The sequence below is a fragment of the Peromyscus maniculatus genome, chromosome 1, assembly GCF_049852395.1.
Source record: "Peromyscus maniculatus bairdii isolate BWxNUB_F1_BW_parent chromosome 1, HU_Pman_BW_mat_3.1, whole genome shotgun sequence".
Lineage (NCBI taxonomy): Eukaryota > Metazoa > Chordata > Mammalia > Rodentia > Cricetidae > Peromyscus > Peromyscus maniculatus.
This window is the reverse complement of record NC_134852.1, coordinates 158,372,566-158,386,103: the sequence shown is the minus strand read 5'-3', so window position 1 is coordinate 158,386,103 and position 13,538 is coordinate 158,372,566.

Sequence of the window (13,538 nt, the reverse complement as noted above, 5' to 3'; positions counted from 1 at the left end):
TGGAGACCCTGGTTTCCATCCAATACTCCAGAAAAAAAGTCAAGAAAATTAAGGGGATACATAGGACACTGACTTCACTCATGGCCACCAGCGTGCTCTTCACTGTCCATTCCTTTTTTCTCTCTTGAGTTCAGGCTCCTCCCATGCAGATTTCTGCATTTTAAAGAAAAACCTATTCACATATACACATCCGTGTGGGAGCATGCTACAGTCACGTGGAGGTCAGAGGACAATTTGCCAGGGTCAGTTCAATTCTTCTGTGGGTTCTGGGGATCAAACAGACTGTCAGACTTGGTGGCATGTGACAAGTGCCTTTCTTTCTGTCTTTCTTTGGGGCAGGGGTTCATGACAGGGTTTCTCCATGTAGCCTTGGCTGTCCTGAAACTCACTATGTAGATCAGGCTAGCCTTGAACTCAGAGATCTGCCCGCCTCTGCCTCCTGAGTGCTGGGATCAAATGCTTTTACCACTACTGCCCAGTGACAGGCGCCTTTCTAATCCTCTGAGCCATCTCAGCCTGTTTCGTTTTGTGAAATGGGGTCCTGCTATGTACCCCAGGCTGGGCCAGAACATATTGTGCAATTCAAGGTGGCCTCACTTTTGACACTCCCCTTGCCTCAGGCTCGTAAATGCTGGGACTGTAGGCATCACCAGCATAACCAATACTGCTGATTTGGTTTTTGGTTTTTTCATGTTACACATTTCCAAAGTTCATCTATCTTAAAGTTCATTCATTCCCTGTCCTCAAAAAGGGGTACTTTTGGAGACAGGGTCTCCACTATGTAGCCTTGGCTGGCTTGGAACTGGCTGTGTACACAAGGCTGGCCTTGAGCTCAAAGAGATCTGCCTGCCTCTCCTCCTGAGTGCTGGGATTAAAGACACACACCAGCACACACGGCAGAAGTGACTTATGTAGTTAGTTTAGAGTTTACTATTACTGTGTGCTATGCCATCTATGCACGGACGGGGCGGAGGGCAGCTTGGTGGAGTCAGTTTTCTTCTGCCATCACTACGTGGGTTCTGGGGGTGTCAGTTTGCTCACTGGGTTTGTGAGCAAGGACCTCAGCCCCTGAGCCAGAAATCGATTTTTCAAAGGAATGAGCTTCGAGAGAACGAGGAGAAAAGAAAAAAAACCATGAGGCAGAGAAGTGTGGAATAGAAAATAAACAAAGACATTAGCTGTTCAGGTAGTTTCTCTTGTGAAGGAGTAGAGAAAGTCAATGCTATGTGCAAAACCCAAAAGTCCAAAGATCATGGTGTCCCCTCAAAAGGCTGAGGACTCCGGTCTGGGACTCCAGATATAGGATGCAGTCTTTGTTTCTGGGTGGACCCTGGACAGGCACACCACACATTCACTCAGAGTAAGTCAAACAATGGCCACTAAGTCCATGGTGAGCACTACCTTGGACTTCAGGTCCCCCTTCCTCCACCTCTGCATTGCTAGGGTTTCAACCCCGAAACCCCATGGTAGAAGGAGAGACCGACTCCCAACCTCTGGGTACGTATGAACTCCATCATTGAGCTCCATTCCTAGTGCCTTCATTATTTTAAACATTTCACTCTTGTCAAAAAACAGGCAAACCAGGTGGTACAGGTCTGTAATTCCAGCTTCTTAGGGAGGTTGAAATAGGAAGATTAAAAGTTCATGTGGTGATATTTTGTTTGTGATCTAACAAATAAAACTTGCCTAAAGGTCAGAGTGCACAGCCAACCACTAGTTACCCTTAGAAGCCAGGCAGTGGTGGCACATGCCTTTAATCCCCATACTCGGGAGACAGAGGCAGACAGATCTCTGTGAGTTCAAAGCCACCCTGGGCTACTCAAGATTGATCCAGTCTAAAAGAGAAACAGAGCCAGGCAGTGGTGGCACACACCTTTGATCCCAGCCCTTGAGATCTCACAGCTTTAATCCCAGCATTAGGGAGGTAGAGACAGGAAGTGATATGGCTGAAAGGAGAGAGGAATATAAGGTAGTTGGAGACAGGTGCTCATTGCATTTAGTCTGAGGATTCGTGGAGACAGGATCTTGCTCCCTTTCAGGCTGAGGATTCAGTAGAGGTAAGAAGTCTCTCTACTGGCTGACTCCTTTACCGATCTTCAGCATTTACTCTGATATCTGGCTCCAGGTTTTTATTATTAAGACCAATTAGAATTTGTATTACAAATTCAAGGCTACCTGGGCTACAGAGTAAGTTCAGAGCCAGTCTGGATAACATAGTGAGACACTGGAAATGTGTGGTTCAGTATAGGGCACTTGCCTATAATGTTCCAGGTCCTAAGTCTATTAACATACTCTGTCTCTCTCTCTCTCTCTCTCTCTCTCTCTCTCTTTCAACACTAAATACATAAGTGTACAAAATGTTTTAAGTTAGTGTAGTGGTTTGAATACAAATGGCTCCCATAGGCTCATATTTCAATGCTTGATCATCAGAGTGGCACTACTTGAGAGGGATTAGGATGTGCCTTGTTGGAGTAGGTGTGGCCTTGTTGGAGTAGGTGTGGCCTTGTTGGAGTGTGTCACTGGGGGTGGGCTTTGGGGTTTCAAAAGCCCAAGCCTGGCTTAGTGGCTCTCTCTCTTCCTGCTGCCTGCAGATCTAGATGTAGAACACTCAGCTACTTCTCCAGCACCATGTCTGCCTGCATACCACAATGCTTTCCACCATGATGATAACGGACTAAACCTCTGAAACTGTAGGCCACCACCTCAGTTGAGTTTTTTCCTTTATAAGAGTTGCCATGGTCATGGTGTCTTTTCACAGCAATAGAATAGTGACCAAGATAGAGGTTGGTACAGTGAGCCCCGAAGACATGCTGCTTGTTGGTGGAATGTGGATTTTGGATTAGGAAAGCAATTGAGTGCATTAAGCAGAGCTTATGGGCCATACTAGTAGAAGCATGAAAGACAGCAATGAGGATGATTTGAACTGTGGAGGCCCAGCTCAAGAAGTTTTCAGAGGGGGGGAATATTAGTAAGTATCCTAGACACCATTCTTGTGATATTTTGGTGAAGAATGTGGTTGCTTTATGCCCTTGTTCCAAAAAAAAAAATCTGCCTGAGGCTAAATTAAAGAGTTTTGAATTAATAATGTTGGCAGAGTGCTGTGGGATGTTCTGTATGTCCTGTGGGAGCCCTTCTTGGGTTCTTTGTGGCGTTACCCAGCAGGTTCGCATAGAGGATGATTAGGACCATGGGCCTGAGTGCAGGTGTCTGAGATGGTCTGCACTTGGCTGTGCTGGGGGATGGTCTGTATGTCAAGTTGTTCTGATTGATCAATAAATAAAACCTGATCGGCTGTGGCTAGGCAGGAAGTATAGGCGGGACTAACAGAGAGGAGAAATAAAAGGACAGGAAGGCAGAAGGACTGACTGCAGCCGCCGCCATGACCAGCAGCATGTGAAGTCACCGGGAAGCCACCAGCCACGTGGCAAGGTATAGATTTATGGAAATGGATTAATTTAAGATAAAAGAACAGTTAGCAAGAAGCCTGCCACAGCCATACAGTTTGTAAGCAATATAAGTCTCTGTGTTTACTTGGTTGGGTCTGAGCGGCTGTGGGACTGGCGGGTGACAGAGATTTGTCCTGACTGTGGGCAAGGCAGGAAAACTCTAGCAACAGCAGAGATTTCAAGATAGCTTAGTATTGACTGTGTCGAGTGGTTATTAGTGGCCAGTCCTATGAAGGTCTATAACAAAAAGGAGTAAGCTGAGAAAGGAAAAATACAAAGGGTATAGTTTGAGGAGAAAAGGAGCATCAGGAAAAGCAATGGAGCGAAGTCCTGTGCTCAAGAAGATAAGAAGTTAAGGGGGAAAAAGCCTGATGCTAAATGGAATAAAGGGAGTAGTGACCTCAGGACAAAATCCCACCCAGCTAAGCTTTCAACTTATGAAAGGGATTAAAGAAAAGCTTAGGCAGTGAAGGGAACTATCAAAAACAGAAAGCAGCCGGGCGGTGGTGGTGCATGCCTTTAATCCCAGGACTCGGGAGGCAGGGGCAGGCAGATCTCTGTGAGTTCGAGGCCAGCCTGGACTACAGAGTGAGTTCCAGGAAAGGTGCAAAGTTACACAGAGAAACCCTGTCTCGAAAAACAAAACAAAGAAACAAAGAAACAAAAACAAAAAACAAAAAACCAGAAAGCTAGTGGAAATGTGTTTGAACGAGGGGACCAAGTTCCAGCCCCAGCAATCAGAATTACTTGTTAACTTCAGCCACGTGGTTGTGGCCAGAGCCATGGGATACCTGCTGAGGAGACCTGCTAACAAGGAGTGGATCCAGCCCACGAGAGAGAAGTGTGCTGCAGTCAACAGAGCTGAAAGGAGTTGGAGATCTGAAGAGTGCTTTGACATCAGACATGGTGATGCAGAGTTTGGAGTTTGCCAAGTGGTTTTTGATCTTGGTTTGGTTCAGCATTTCCTCACTACTCGGCTCCCTTTCCTCCCTTTTGAAATGGTGATGTATCTCCCGTGATCTGCTTTTTGATTATGATTTTACAGGGGTTACAGTTAGGAGGTTGCCATGAGACTCAGAAGAGACTTTGAGCTTTGGAATCTTAAATAGTATTGAGACTTTTATAGATTATGGGGACTTTTGAAGTTGAACTGAATGCATTTTTGCATTATGATGTGGGGGCCAGGGAGTGGAATGTGGTGGTTTGAATAAGAATGACCTCCATAGGCTCATATATTTGAATATTTGATCACCAGGCAGTGGCACTACTTGAGAGAAAGCAGGAGGTGCAGCCTTGTTGGAGTATGTATGGCCTTGTTGAAGGAAGTGTGTCACTGGGGGTGGGCTATGGGGTTTCAAAAGCCAAGCCTGTCCCAGTGTCTCTCTCTTCCTGCTGTCTATGGATCTGGATGTAGAACTCTGAGCTATTTCTCCAACACCATGTCTACCTGTGTGCCACCATGCTTTATACATAATGATAAGGGGTTAAACCTCTGTGTAGATGTAACCAACCATCTTATTAAATAAGAAACACAGAACCAATGCAAAGAAGAAAGCCAAGAGGTCAGAGCTAAGAGCTAAAACCTTACCCTTCCTCCTGCGGTGGTCCTACCTCTCCGAACCAGAGCTACTTCCTGTGTGGTTGTCTTTATATAGTCTTTCTGTTCTGCCTTCTCATTGGTTGTAAACCCAACCACATGACCACCTTATCACGGCCTGTCTGTATAGACCTCCAGGTTTTCTATGATTGGTATTGAGATTAAACATGTGTGTATCCAATACTGGCTGTATCCCTGAACACACAGAGACTTACCTAGCTCTGCCTACCAAGTGTTGGGATTACAAATGTACGCCACCACTGCCCTGCTTTCCTATGGCTTGCTAATAGCTCTGACCCCCGGGCAACTTTATTTATTAACATACAAATAACATTTGAATACAAATAAAATATCACCATACCTCTGAAACTGTAAACTGTAACCAAGGCAGTAAGCAGCGCTCCTCCATGGCCTCTGCATCAGCTCCTGACTCCAGGTTCCTGGCCTGTCTGAGTTCCTGCCCTGACTTCCTCAGTCATAGACTGTTTCTGAAAGTGTAAGCTAAAATCAATTCTTTCCTCCCCAGGTTGCTTTGGTCATGGTGCTTCATGGCAGCACTAGTGGCCCTAAGACAGTTAGATTTGAGGGCTGGGGAGATGGCTGGGGATCCCCAGCATCCACATAAATTCTGGGGAGGAGTGGAGGCACAAAGGAAATTCTAGTTCCCAGCACTCACTTAGGAGGCAGGGACGAGGCATCCTGGAGCAAGCCGCCTAGATTGACTTCCCGAATGGTGAGCTCCTGGTTCAGGTGAGGGACTGCCCGAATCTTAGAGGAGCACTGTAGCGAGCACAGCCTGGACTGAGCATGGGAGACACCAGGACTGTCAACCATGCAGGCCTGTTTTCTTCAGTGCAGGGAAACGAATGATGCCTAGTCACCTGGAATGTCAGAGTGAAAAGTGGTCTATCAACCCGGTGATTCCTTGCTATTGTATTAGGAGCCAGCCTCCACCTGAGCCCCCATAGCCTGAGCACTGTTCAGGCCCTAATCCTGCAGTGAACTGAACGCATCCCTATGAAATAGCCCTCATGTTCTTTGCATCCTCCACAACAGACTCTCTCCTTATGCTTATCATAGATGCTTCTCTAGGCCCTAGCCCTGAGCTCTGTGTATCAGCCAATAGAACCCACTTCTATTGTTAAGGTCACAGATCACAAGTTCAACTGTTTTTAAATGTGTAAGGAAAGTGAACCCCAAGGTCAGTCTCTGGAAGGCTATGACCCAGTGTCTACAAAGATAGCACTGTCCTCAATTTCATTTCATTCTTCACCTCCCACAGATTGTCCCCCGCTCCTTCCACAGGCCAGGGTCAAGGAAAACATGCCGTGTCAATCTCCACATGCCTGCACATTCAAGTGCACCTGTTACACACAAACACCTACCTGGGAACCTGAGTGCAACACATGTACACACGTGCGCTGGCTAGTTTTCTGTCAAGCTGACACAAGCTAGAGACATATCTAAGAATAGGGAACCTCAATGGATTCAGCCCTATTTTATTGTATTTATTTTTTAACTGCTGGCCATAGTGGCACACACCTTTAATCCCCAGCACTTGGGAGGCAGAAGCAGACCCGTTTCTATGAGTTCTAGGCCAGCAAAGGCTATACAGTGGGTCCCTGTCTCAAAAATAAAGTAAAAGAATGTGTGTGTGTATATGTGTGTGTGTGTGTGTGTGTGTGTGTGTGTGTGTGTGTGTTTGTGTGGGAGTATACACACTTAAGTGCCCTCATAGGTCAGAAGTGCAGAACTCCTAGAGCTGGAGTTACAAGCCCTTGTGAGCAACCCATTGAGAGTGACTGGAACTAAATATGGGTCCTCTGCAGGAGAGCAAGTACTCGACAGCACTGGGCCATCCCTCCAGCCTCCCATGTGTACTCTTTACCCCACTGCGCCCTCTTGATTACTATAGCTCTGTAGTAAGTTTTGAAATCAGGAAGTGCTACTTCTCCAAATTTGTTCTCTTTTCCAGATTGTTCTGGCTATGAGGAGTCCTTTGAGATCCCTCCCACTCTACAGACCATATATTCAACGTGGATTCATATTCAGTCACTGTGAGCCAGACAAGATGAGCGCTAGGAACTGAGCCCCAGTTCTCTGCTTTTTCTGGACTACCGAGCTGTTTCTCTAATTCACTATTCACGAGTGTAGTGACCTAATATTGACAAGAAGACCAACAACACCTCCAAACAATTCAAAAATGGATATGGAATTAGACATTTGTCCAGAGAAGAAACATCAATGGCCAATAGGTCATGAAAGGATGGTTGAGAACATTAGCTATCAGGGAGACAAAACCTACTGAGAGCGTGCTGGGATGGTGTTATCAGGAAAACAGACGATAGGAAGGGTGGAGGAGATCTGAACCACATAGACTATGAGTGGAAATATAAAACAGTGCAGCCACTGAGGGATAAAATAGCTCTCCTGAAAAAAGATAAGCAGACTTATTACACAATGCAGCATTCTGCTTCTAGATATAGACAAAAAAAAAAAAACAATGGAAAGCAGGAAGCCAAATATGTTTGCACCTCCATCATTAAAATAATCCAAATATTCATCAATGGACAAGCAATGATAAGCTTCACTTGTCAGCACGATGGCCCAAGAGACATGCAGACAGCTGAAAAGACACTTCTGAGTATTCATGAGAGGGTGTTTCTAGAAGAAGTCAGCACACAATCAGTAGACTGAATGAAAATGATTAGCCAGGTATGGTGGCCCTTGCCTGTAATCTCAGCACCCAGAAGGCCGAGGCAGAAGATATCAAGTTTCAGGACAGTGTGAGCGAGCTATGCAGTCAGACTCTGTCTCATAACAGCAAAAAAATAAAAACAAAAACAACAACAAAAGAACCCCAGCAGGCTAGGGAGATGGCTCATGGGTAAAGTGCTCACTATGTAAGCACGAAGAGCTGCGTTCGAATCCTCAGAGCCCATGTGGTAGCAGCAGCACCTGTAATCCCAGCACGTAGATGAGAGACAAAGGCAGGAGAATTTCCGGAAGCTCAAGGGCCAGCTATAAACAGCAGCATCTTCAAACAAGAAAGGGACTGTTGTATGGTATTTTGTTTGTATTCTGACAAATAAAGCTTGCCTGGAGATCAGAGGATGGAGCTAGCCACTAGTTAACCACAGAGGCCAGGCAGTGGTGGCACATACCTTTAATCCCAGCACTTGGAAGAAGGAAGCAGGAAGATCAGGAGTTCAAGGCCACCCTGGGATATACAAGATTGAATCAGTCTAAAAGAAACAGAGCAGGCCAGGCAGTGTGTGTGTGTGGGGGGCACCTTTAATCCCAACACTCAGGAGGCAGTGGCAGGAGGATCTCTGTGAGTTCGAGGCCAACCTAAGCCTCAGAGCAAGTCCAGGACTTCTAGACAGAGAAACCCTGTCTCAAAAAACCAAAGAGAGAGACACACACAGAGACACACACACACACACACACAGACAGAGAGAGAGAGAGAGAGAGAGAGAGAGAGAGAGAGAGAGAGAGAGAGAGAGAGAACAGAGCCAGGTGCTGGTGGAACACACCTTTAATCCCAGCACTAGGGAGGTAGAGTTGGGAATATAAGGTGGGTGGAGACAGGATCTCATCGAGTTCAGTCTGAGGATTTGTAGAGGTAAGTGTCCCAGTAGCTAGCTGCTCTGCTTCTCTGATCTTTTAGCTTTCAACCTAATAGCTGACTCCAGGTTTGTATTGTTAAGACTAATTAGGATCATGCTTCATCTGGCATCCAAGTGTTGGGGCATGAATGTGTGAAAAAGCCACTGGCAGGTGGCTTTGCAGCCACTGGCACATGCCTGAGCTGGGGGTGTGTGTGTGGCGGGAGGGGGACAGGAGTGGGGCAGGGGGACAGGGCTTCTGCCGGAGTCACTGCCTCACTGGCTATGTTTTCCTTTCTTTTTTCCCCAAGCCCTCTGAGTGAGGTTGGGATTTTTCTTTTCTTTTTTGGTTTTTTGAGACAGGGTTTTCTGTGAAGCAGTCCTGGCTGTCCTGGAACTCACTCTGTAGACCATGTTGGCCTCGAACTCATAAAGATCTGATTGCCTCTGCCTCCTGAGTGGTGGGATTAAAGGTGTGTGCCACCATTGCCCAGCGGGTTTGGGATTTTTTTTTTTCTGTTGCAGCCTCTCAGCCACAAAGTCCCCAGTCACGTGGGCTCCAAACGCTGCCAGTGCAGCGTGCCGCAATCAGCGCTGTTTATCATCCTTTCGGTTTATCTCTAAAAAAGTTGGTTGACATTGAGTGGCTCAAAGCCCTTATGATTCTGTTCAAAAGTCAGAATTATATGCTATTCTCATGGTATTATTAGATTTTCTAGAACCTCTTAAGACAGTTACGACTCTTAATATGCAGAAAGAGTTGTTTTACATATTGAAATTGCTGAATTTATTACAGATGACACAGAATTGACTTTGTTATTTATTTAGTTATAAGAAATAATCAGAAATAGGAATCACCCCTTATATATAACACACATATTAGATCCCCTATGGGTCTGCCAGGCCCTCTAGCACAAGGTAATGATGAAATTGATCAACTATTGGTAGTAAATGTGCTAGAAGCTCAGAATTTCATAAAAAACACCATATCAATAGCAAGGGTTTGAAAAAAGATTTTTCTATCACTTGGCAACAAGCCAAGGAAATTATAAGAAAATGTCCTACTTGTTCCTTGTATAACCAAACTCCACTAACTGCAGGAAGTAATCTAAATGGTACTCAAAGAAATGAAATTTGGCAAATGGACATGTTTCATTTTGCAGCGTTTGGAAAATTAAAATATGTATACCACACCATAGATACATAATCAGTATTTCAATGGGCAACTGCTTTGAGTTCTAAAAAGGCTGATTCTGTAATCACACATTTGTTAGAAGTTATCGGCATTATGGGAATACCTGTACAAATTAAGACTGACAATGCTCCAGCATATGTCTCTGTTAAAATGAAACAGTTTTTTGCATATTACAATATAAAGCATATAACAGGTATACCACACAATCCTACAGGGCAAGCAGTTATAGAATATCTAATCAAAGTCTAAGAGATATGCTTAATAAACAGAAAGGGGTAATAAAGACCCCCAGAGATAGATTGCACAGTGCTTTATTATCTTTAAATTTTCTAAATGCTAATGAGAAAGGAACGACACCTGAGGAGAGACATTGGTTAATAGAAAAAACTGCTGAATTAAATCAGCCTGTATACTTTAAAGATGTGTTGACCTCAGAATGGAAATTATGATATGTGTTATGTTGGGGAAGAGGATTTGCTTTTGTTTCCACAGGAGAAGAAAAGCTATGGCTACCATCAAAGTTGATAAAGATTAGATTCAAACAGGAGAGACTGCTTGATTAGAAGAGGTGATAGTTCATCAATCAGCATGACCATTCAATCTAAACTAACTTATAAACTAACAAATGCTTTTCATTTAATCAGATATAACTTGTCAATAGGGAAACTCCCCAAAGTTAGGGTTGGGGCAGGGTTTTGTTTTTGTCTTTCAGGAGAATGAAGGCAACCAGCTATGGAATCTGAAGACCACTGGACAAATTAGATATCCAAAGAAAAAGAATGAATCATCCAGAGAAAATGTCCCAAGAAAAAGAGTAAAGTGGCCTATTGATCTATCACATTTCCAACAGGATAAAATTTCATAAATTTTCCCAAATGTTTGTTTCTGCTGTTCTCTAAAGACATATAAGACAAATGGTCTTTTTGTAGTCCCAATTCAATGAAAAATTAAAACTGGCACCAGGCAGTGGGGTGGTGGTGGCGTATGCCTTTAATCCCAGCTCTCAAGAGGCAGAGCCAGGTGGATCTCTGTGAGTTCGAGGCCAGCCTTGTCTACAGAGTGTGATCCAGGACAGGCACCAAAACTACACAGAGAAACCCTGTCTCAAAAAACAAAAACAAAAAAATTAAAGCTGGCTTTGGAGTTGTAGTGTGGCTCTCTCCTTCTCTAAACTGAAGCATGCTTGTTAAAAGGAAAATCCAAAAATCTCTGTCTCATGTCAGAAGAGCCACCTGATATGGGATAGAAGAAAAACCAAAATAAGGGACTATTCTATTGCCACTAATCTCATAATCCTTTGGTTTTATTTTGACCCTTTAAAACTTCTTAAGGTATAAATATTATCTAAAAATTTATAATATATATATTTTAAAAAACTTTTTGTCATGATATTAATGGTCATATAGAATACTAACCAATTCTAGAAAAAGACTTCATTAAACATCCTGTACATGATTTCAGGTTTGAGTCTCTATCAGGTAACTAGGAATTAAGCTTTTGTACTCTGTTTGTATATAACAAATTATGATTCTTTAACCTCTTTGAGATCTGCTGCCTATGACATTTAAAATAATTAAGTTTTCTGCAGTGAACCATGACCGTGCCTAACAGCAATCTTTGAAGTCTCCAAAAGAAGATTGGGCACCCCAAGGACGATTCCACCAGGACTACGGTCATGCCATTAAGTTGACAAACACCACCCAAAGATCAGCTTTGGACTACAAACAGCTAAAGACAATTTCAACGTGGCTGGCTGAGATGTGTGTCTCTGATCAGAACTGATCGAAGCTGTAATTATTTGAATATTTGGTTCCTAGTCCTAGTTAGTAGACTGTTTAGGAAGGATTAAGAGGTATGGCATTGCTGGAGGAGGTATGTCACTGGGGGGTAGGCTTTGAGATTTTAGTCCAGGTCTAGTTAGTCTCAGTCTCTCTCTCTTCTCTCTCTCTCTCTCTCTCTCTCTCTCTCTCTCTCTCTCTCTCTCTCTCTCTCTCTCTCTCTCTCTCATAGTCTCTCCTCTCCCTCCTCTCTCCCTTACTGCTGTGTACAGACCAGGATGTAAAGTTCTCAGCTACTGCCCCAGCACCACGCCTGCTTGCCAGCTGCCATATCTTTCACCATGATGGTCACCCACTGTAATCCCATGAAATGGTAAGAAAGCCTCCACTTAAATGATTTCTTTTATGAGACTTGATTTGTTCATGATGTCTCTTCACAGCAGTAGATCAGTGACTAAGATAGACCCTTATGCAAACAAACAAGTAACTTCCCTAATAGGACATGACATTCCCAGCCCCATGTTTTTAAACTAGGTTTATAATACATTTATTTATTCATTTATTTTTGAGGTGGGTCCTCTTATAGCCCAGGCTGGCCTCCAGCTAAGTATATAGCCAATGATAACCTTGAATTTCTTAATTTACTGCCTCTAACTCACAGGCATATGAAACCATGTTGGGTCTATGTGGTTGTTGGGATTGAACTCAGAGCTGCGTGCATGCTAGGCAAGCACAAGCCTGATCCTTTTCATTCTAATTAAATTAGAATTAAATTTTAATTAGATAGCAAGTACCAGGCCAGCCAGGGCTTGAAAAGAAAGGAAGAAGAAAAGAATGAATATGAAGAATGTAGCTTAGTAGTAGAATGCTTGCTTCTTTTAATTCTAATTTTAATTTGTTATCATTGTGTGTGTGTGTGTGTGTGTGTGTGTGTGTGTGTGTGTGTGTGTGTGTGTATGTATGTGTATGATTACTAGCTTGCACATTCCACAGCATGTATATGGAGGTTGGGACTTTGAGGAGCTGGTCTCTCCTTCCATTGTGGGATCCTGGGAGTCATCACAAGTCATTGTCCTTATACCTCTGAGCCATCTTGATGGTCCTTATTGTTTTAGAATTACATTTTAAATGGGTGTGTCTGTCTCTCTGTCTCTCTGTGGTCGAATGCTCGCCACAGATCGTGTGTGAAGGTCAGAACAACTTTCCAGAGCTGGTTCTCTCCTTCCACCATCTGAGTCCTGGAGCTGGAACTTGGGTGGTAAGGCTTGGCAGCGGCACCTGTGCCTGGTGAGCCATTTCACGGGCAGCGTTCCAGTTCCCACAGGAGGAAGTCATGTTGCAAGGATGTTGCCAGAGAAGGACAAGATTAGGGGCCATTGTTATAACCAATCTACCACAAAGAGTCCGGATCCTGATTTTAAAGATTGTACACAATCTTATTTTTCCAAAGATAAGTGTGTGATTTCAAGAAGCTGATGACGGTCTTTCCTAAACAATCACACAAATTAAAAGTTTTCAATGGAGATTGTCTAAATTTGGAGTTCATGCCCATGATCAGGTTATTTTAATTTCTTGTCCTATTTATTAAGAATGTTTGTGATAAAGAGTATTGATTTTATTAACCACTGTCCTTTTATCTACAGAGGATCCGTGGTTTTCTTGCTTATCTCCTACTCTGGAGAATGGCATAATTTTCCTAATAGTACAAACTGTACCAGCTCATATAACGAAGATGGCCCTAACTTGGCTGTGGTGTATTGATCACACTATGGAATTTAATTCATTGGTATTTAGTAGGGGCTTTAGTTTCCTTGTCATATTTGTAAATGAAATGGCAGCAGTTTTACTCTTTTGAAAATATTTGAGGGGAGCTGGGGAGACGTTCAACCGTTACGAGCACTGGCTCCTCTAGCA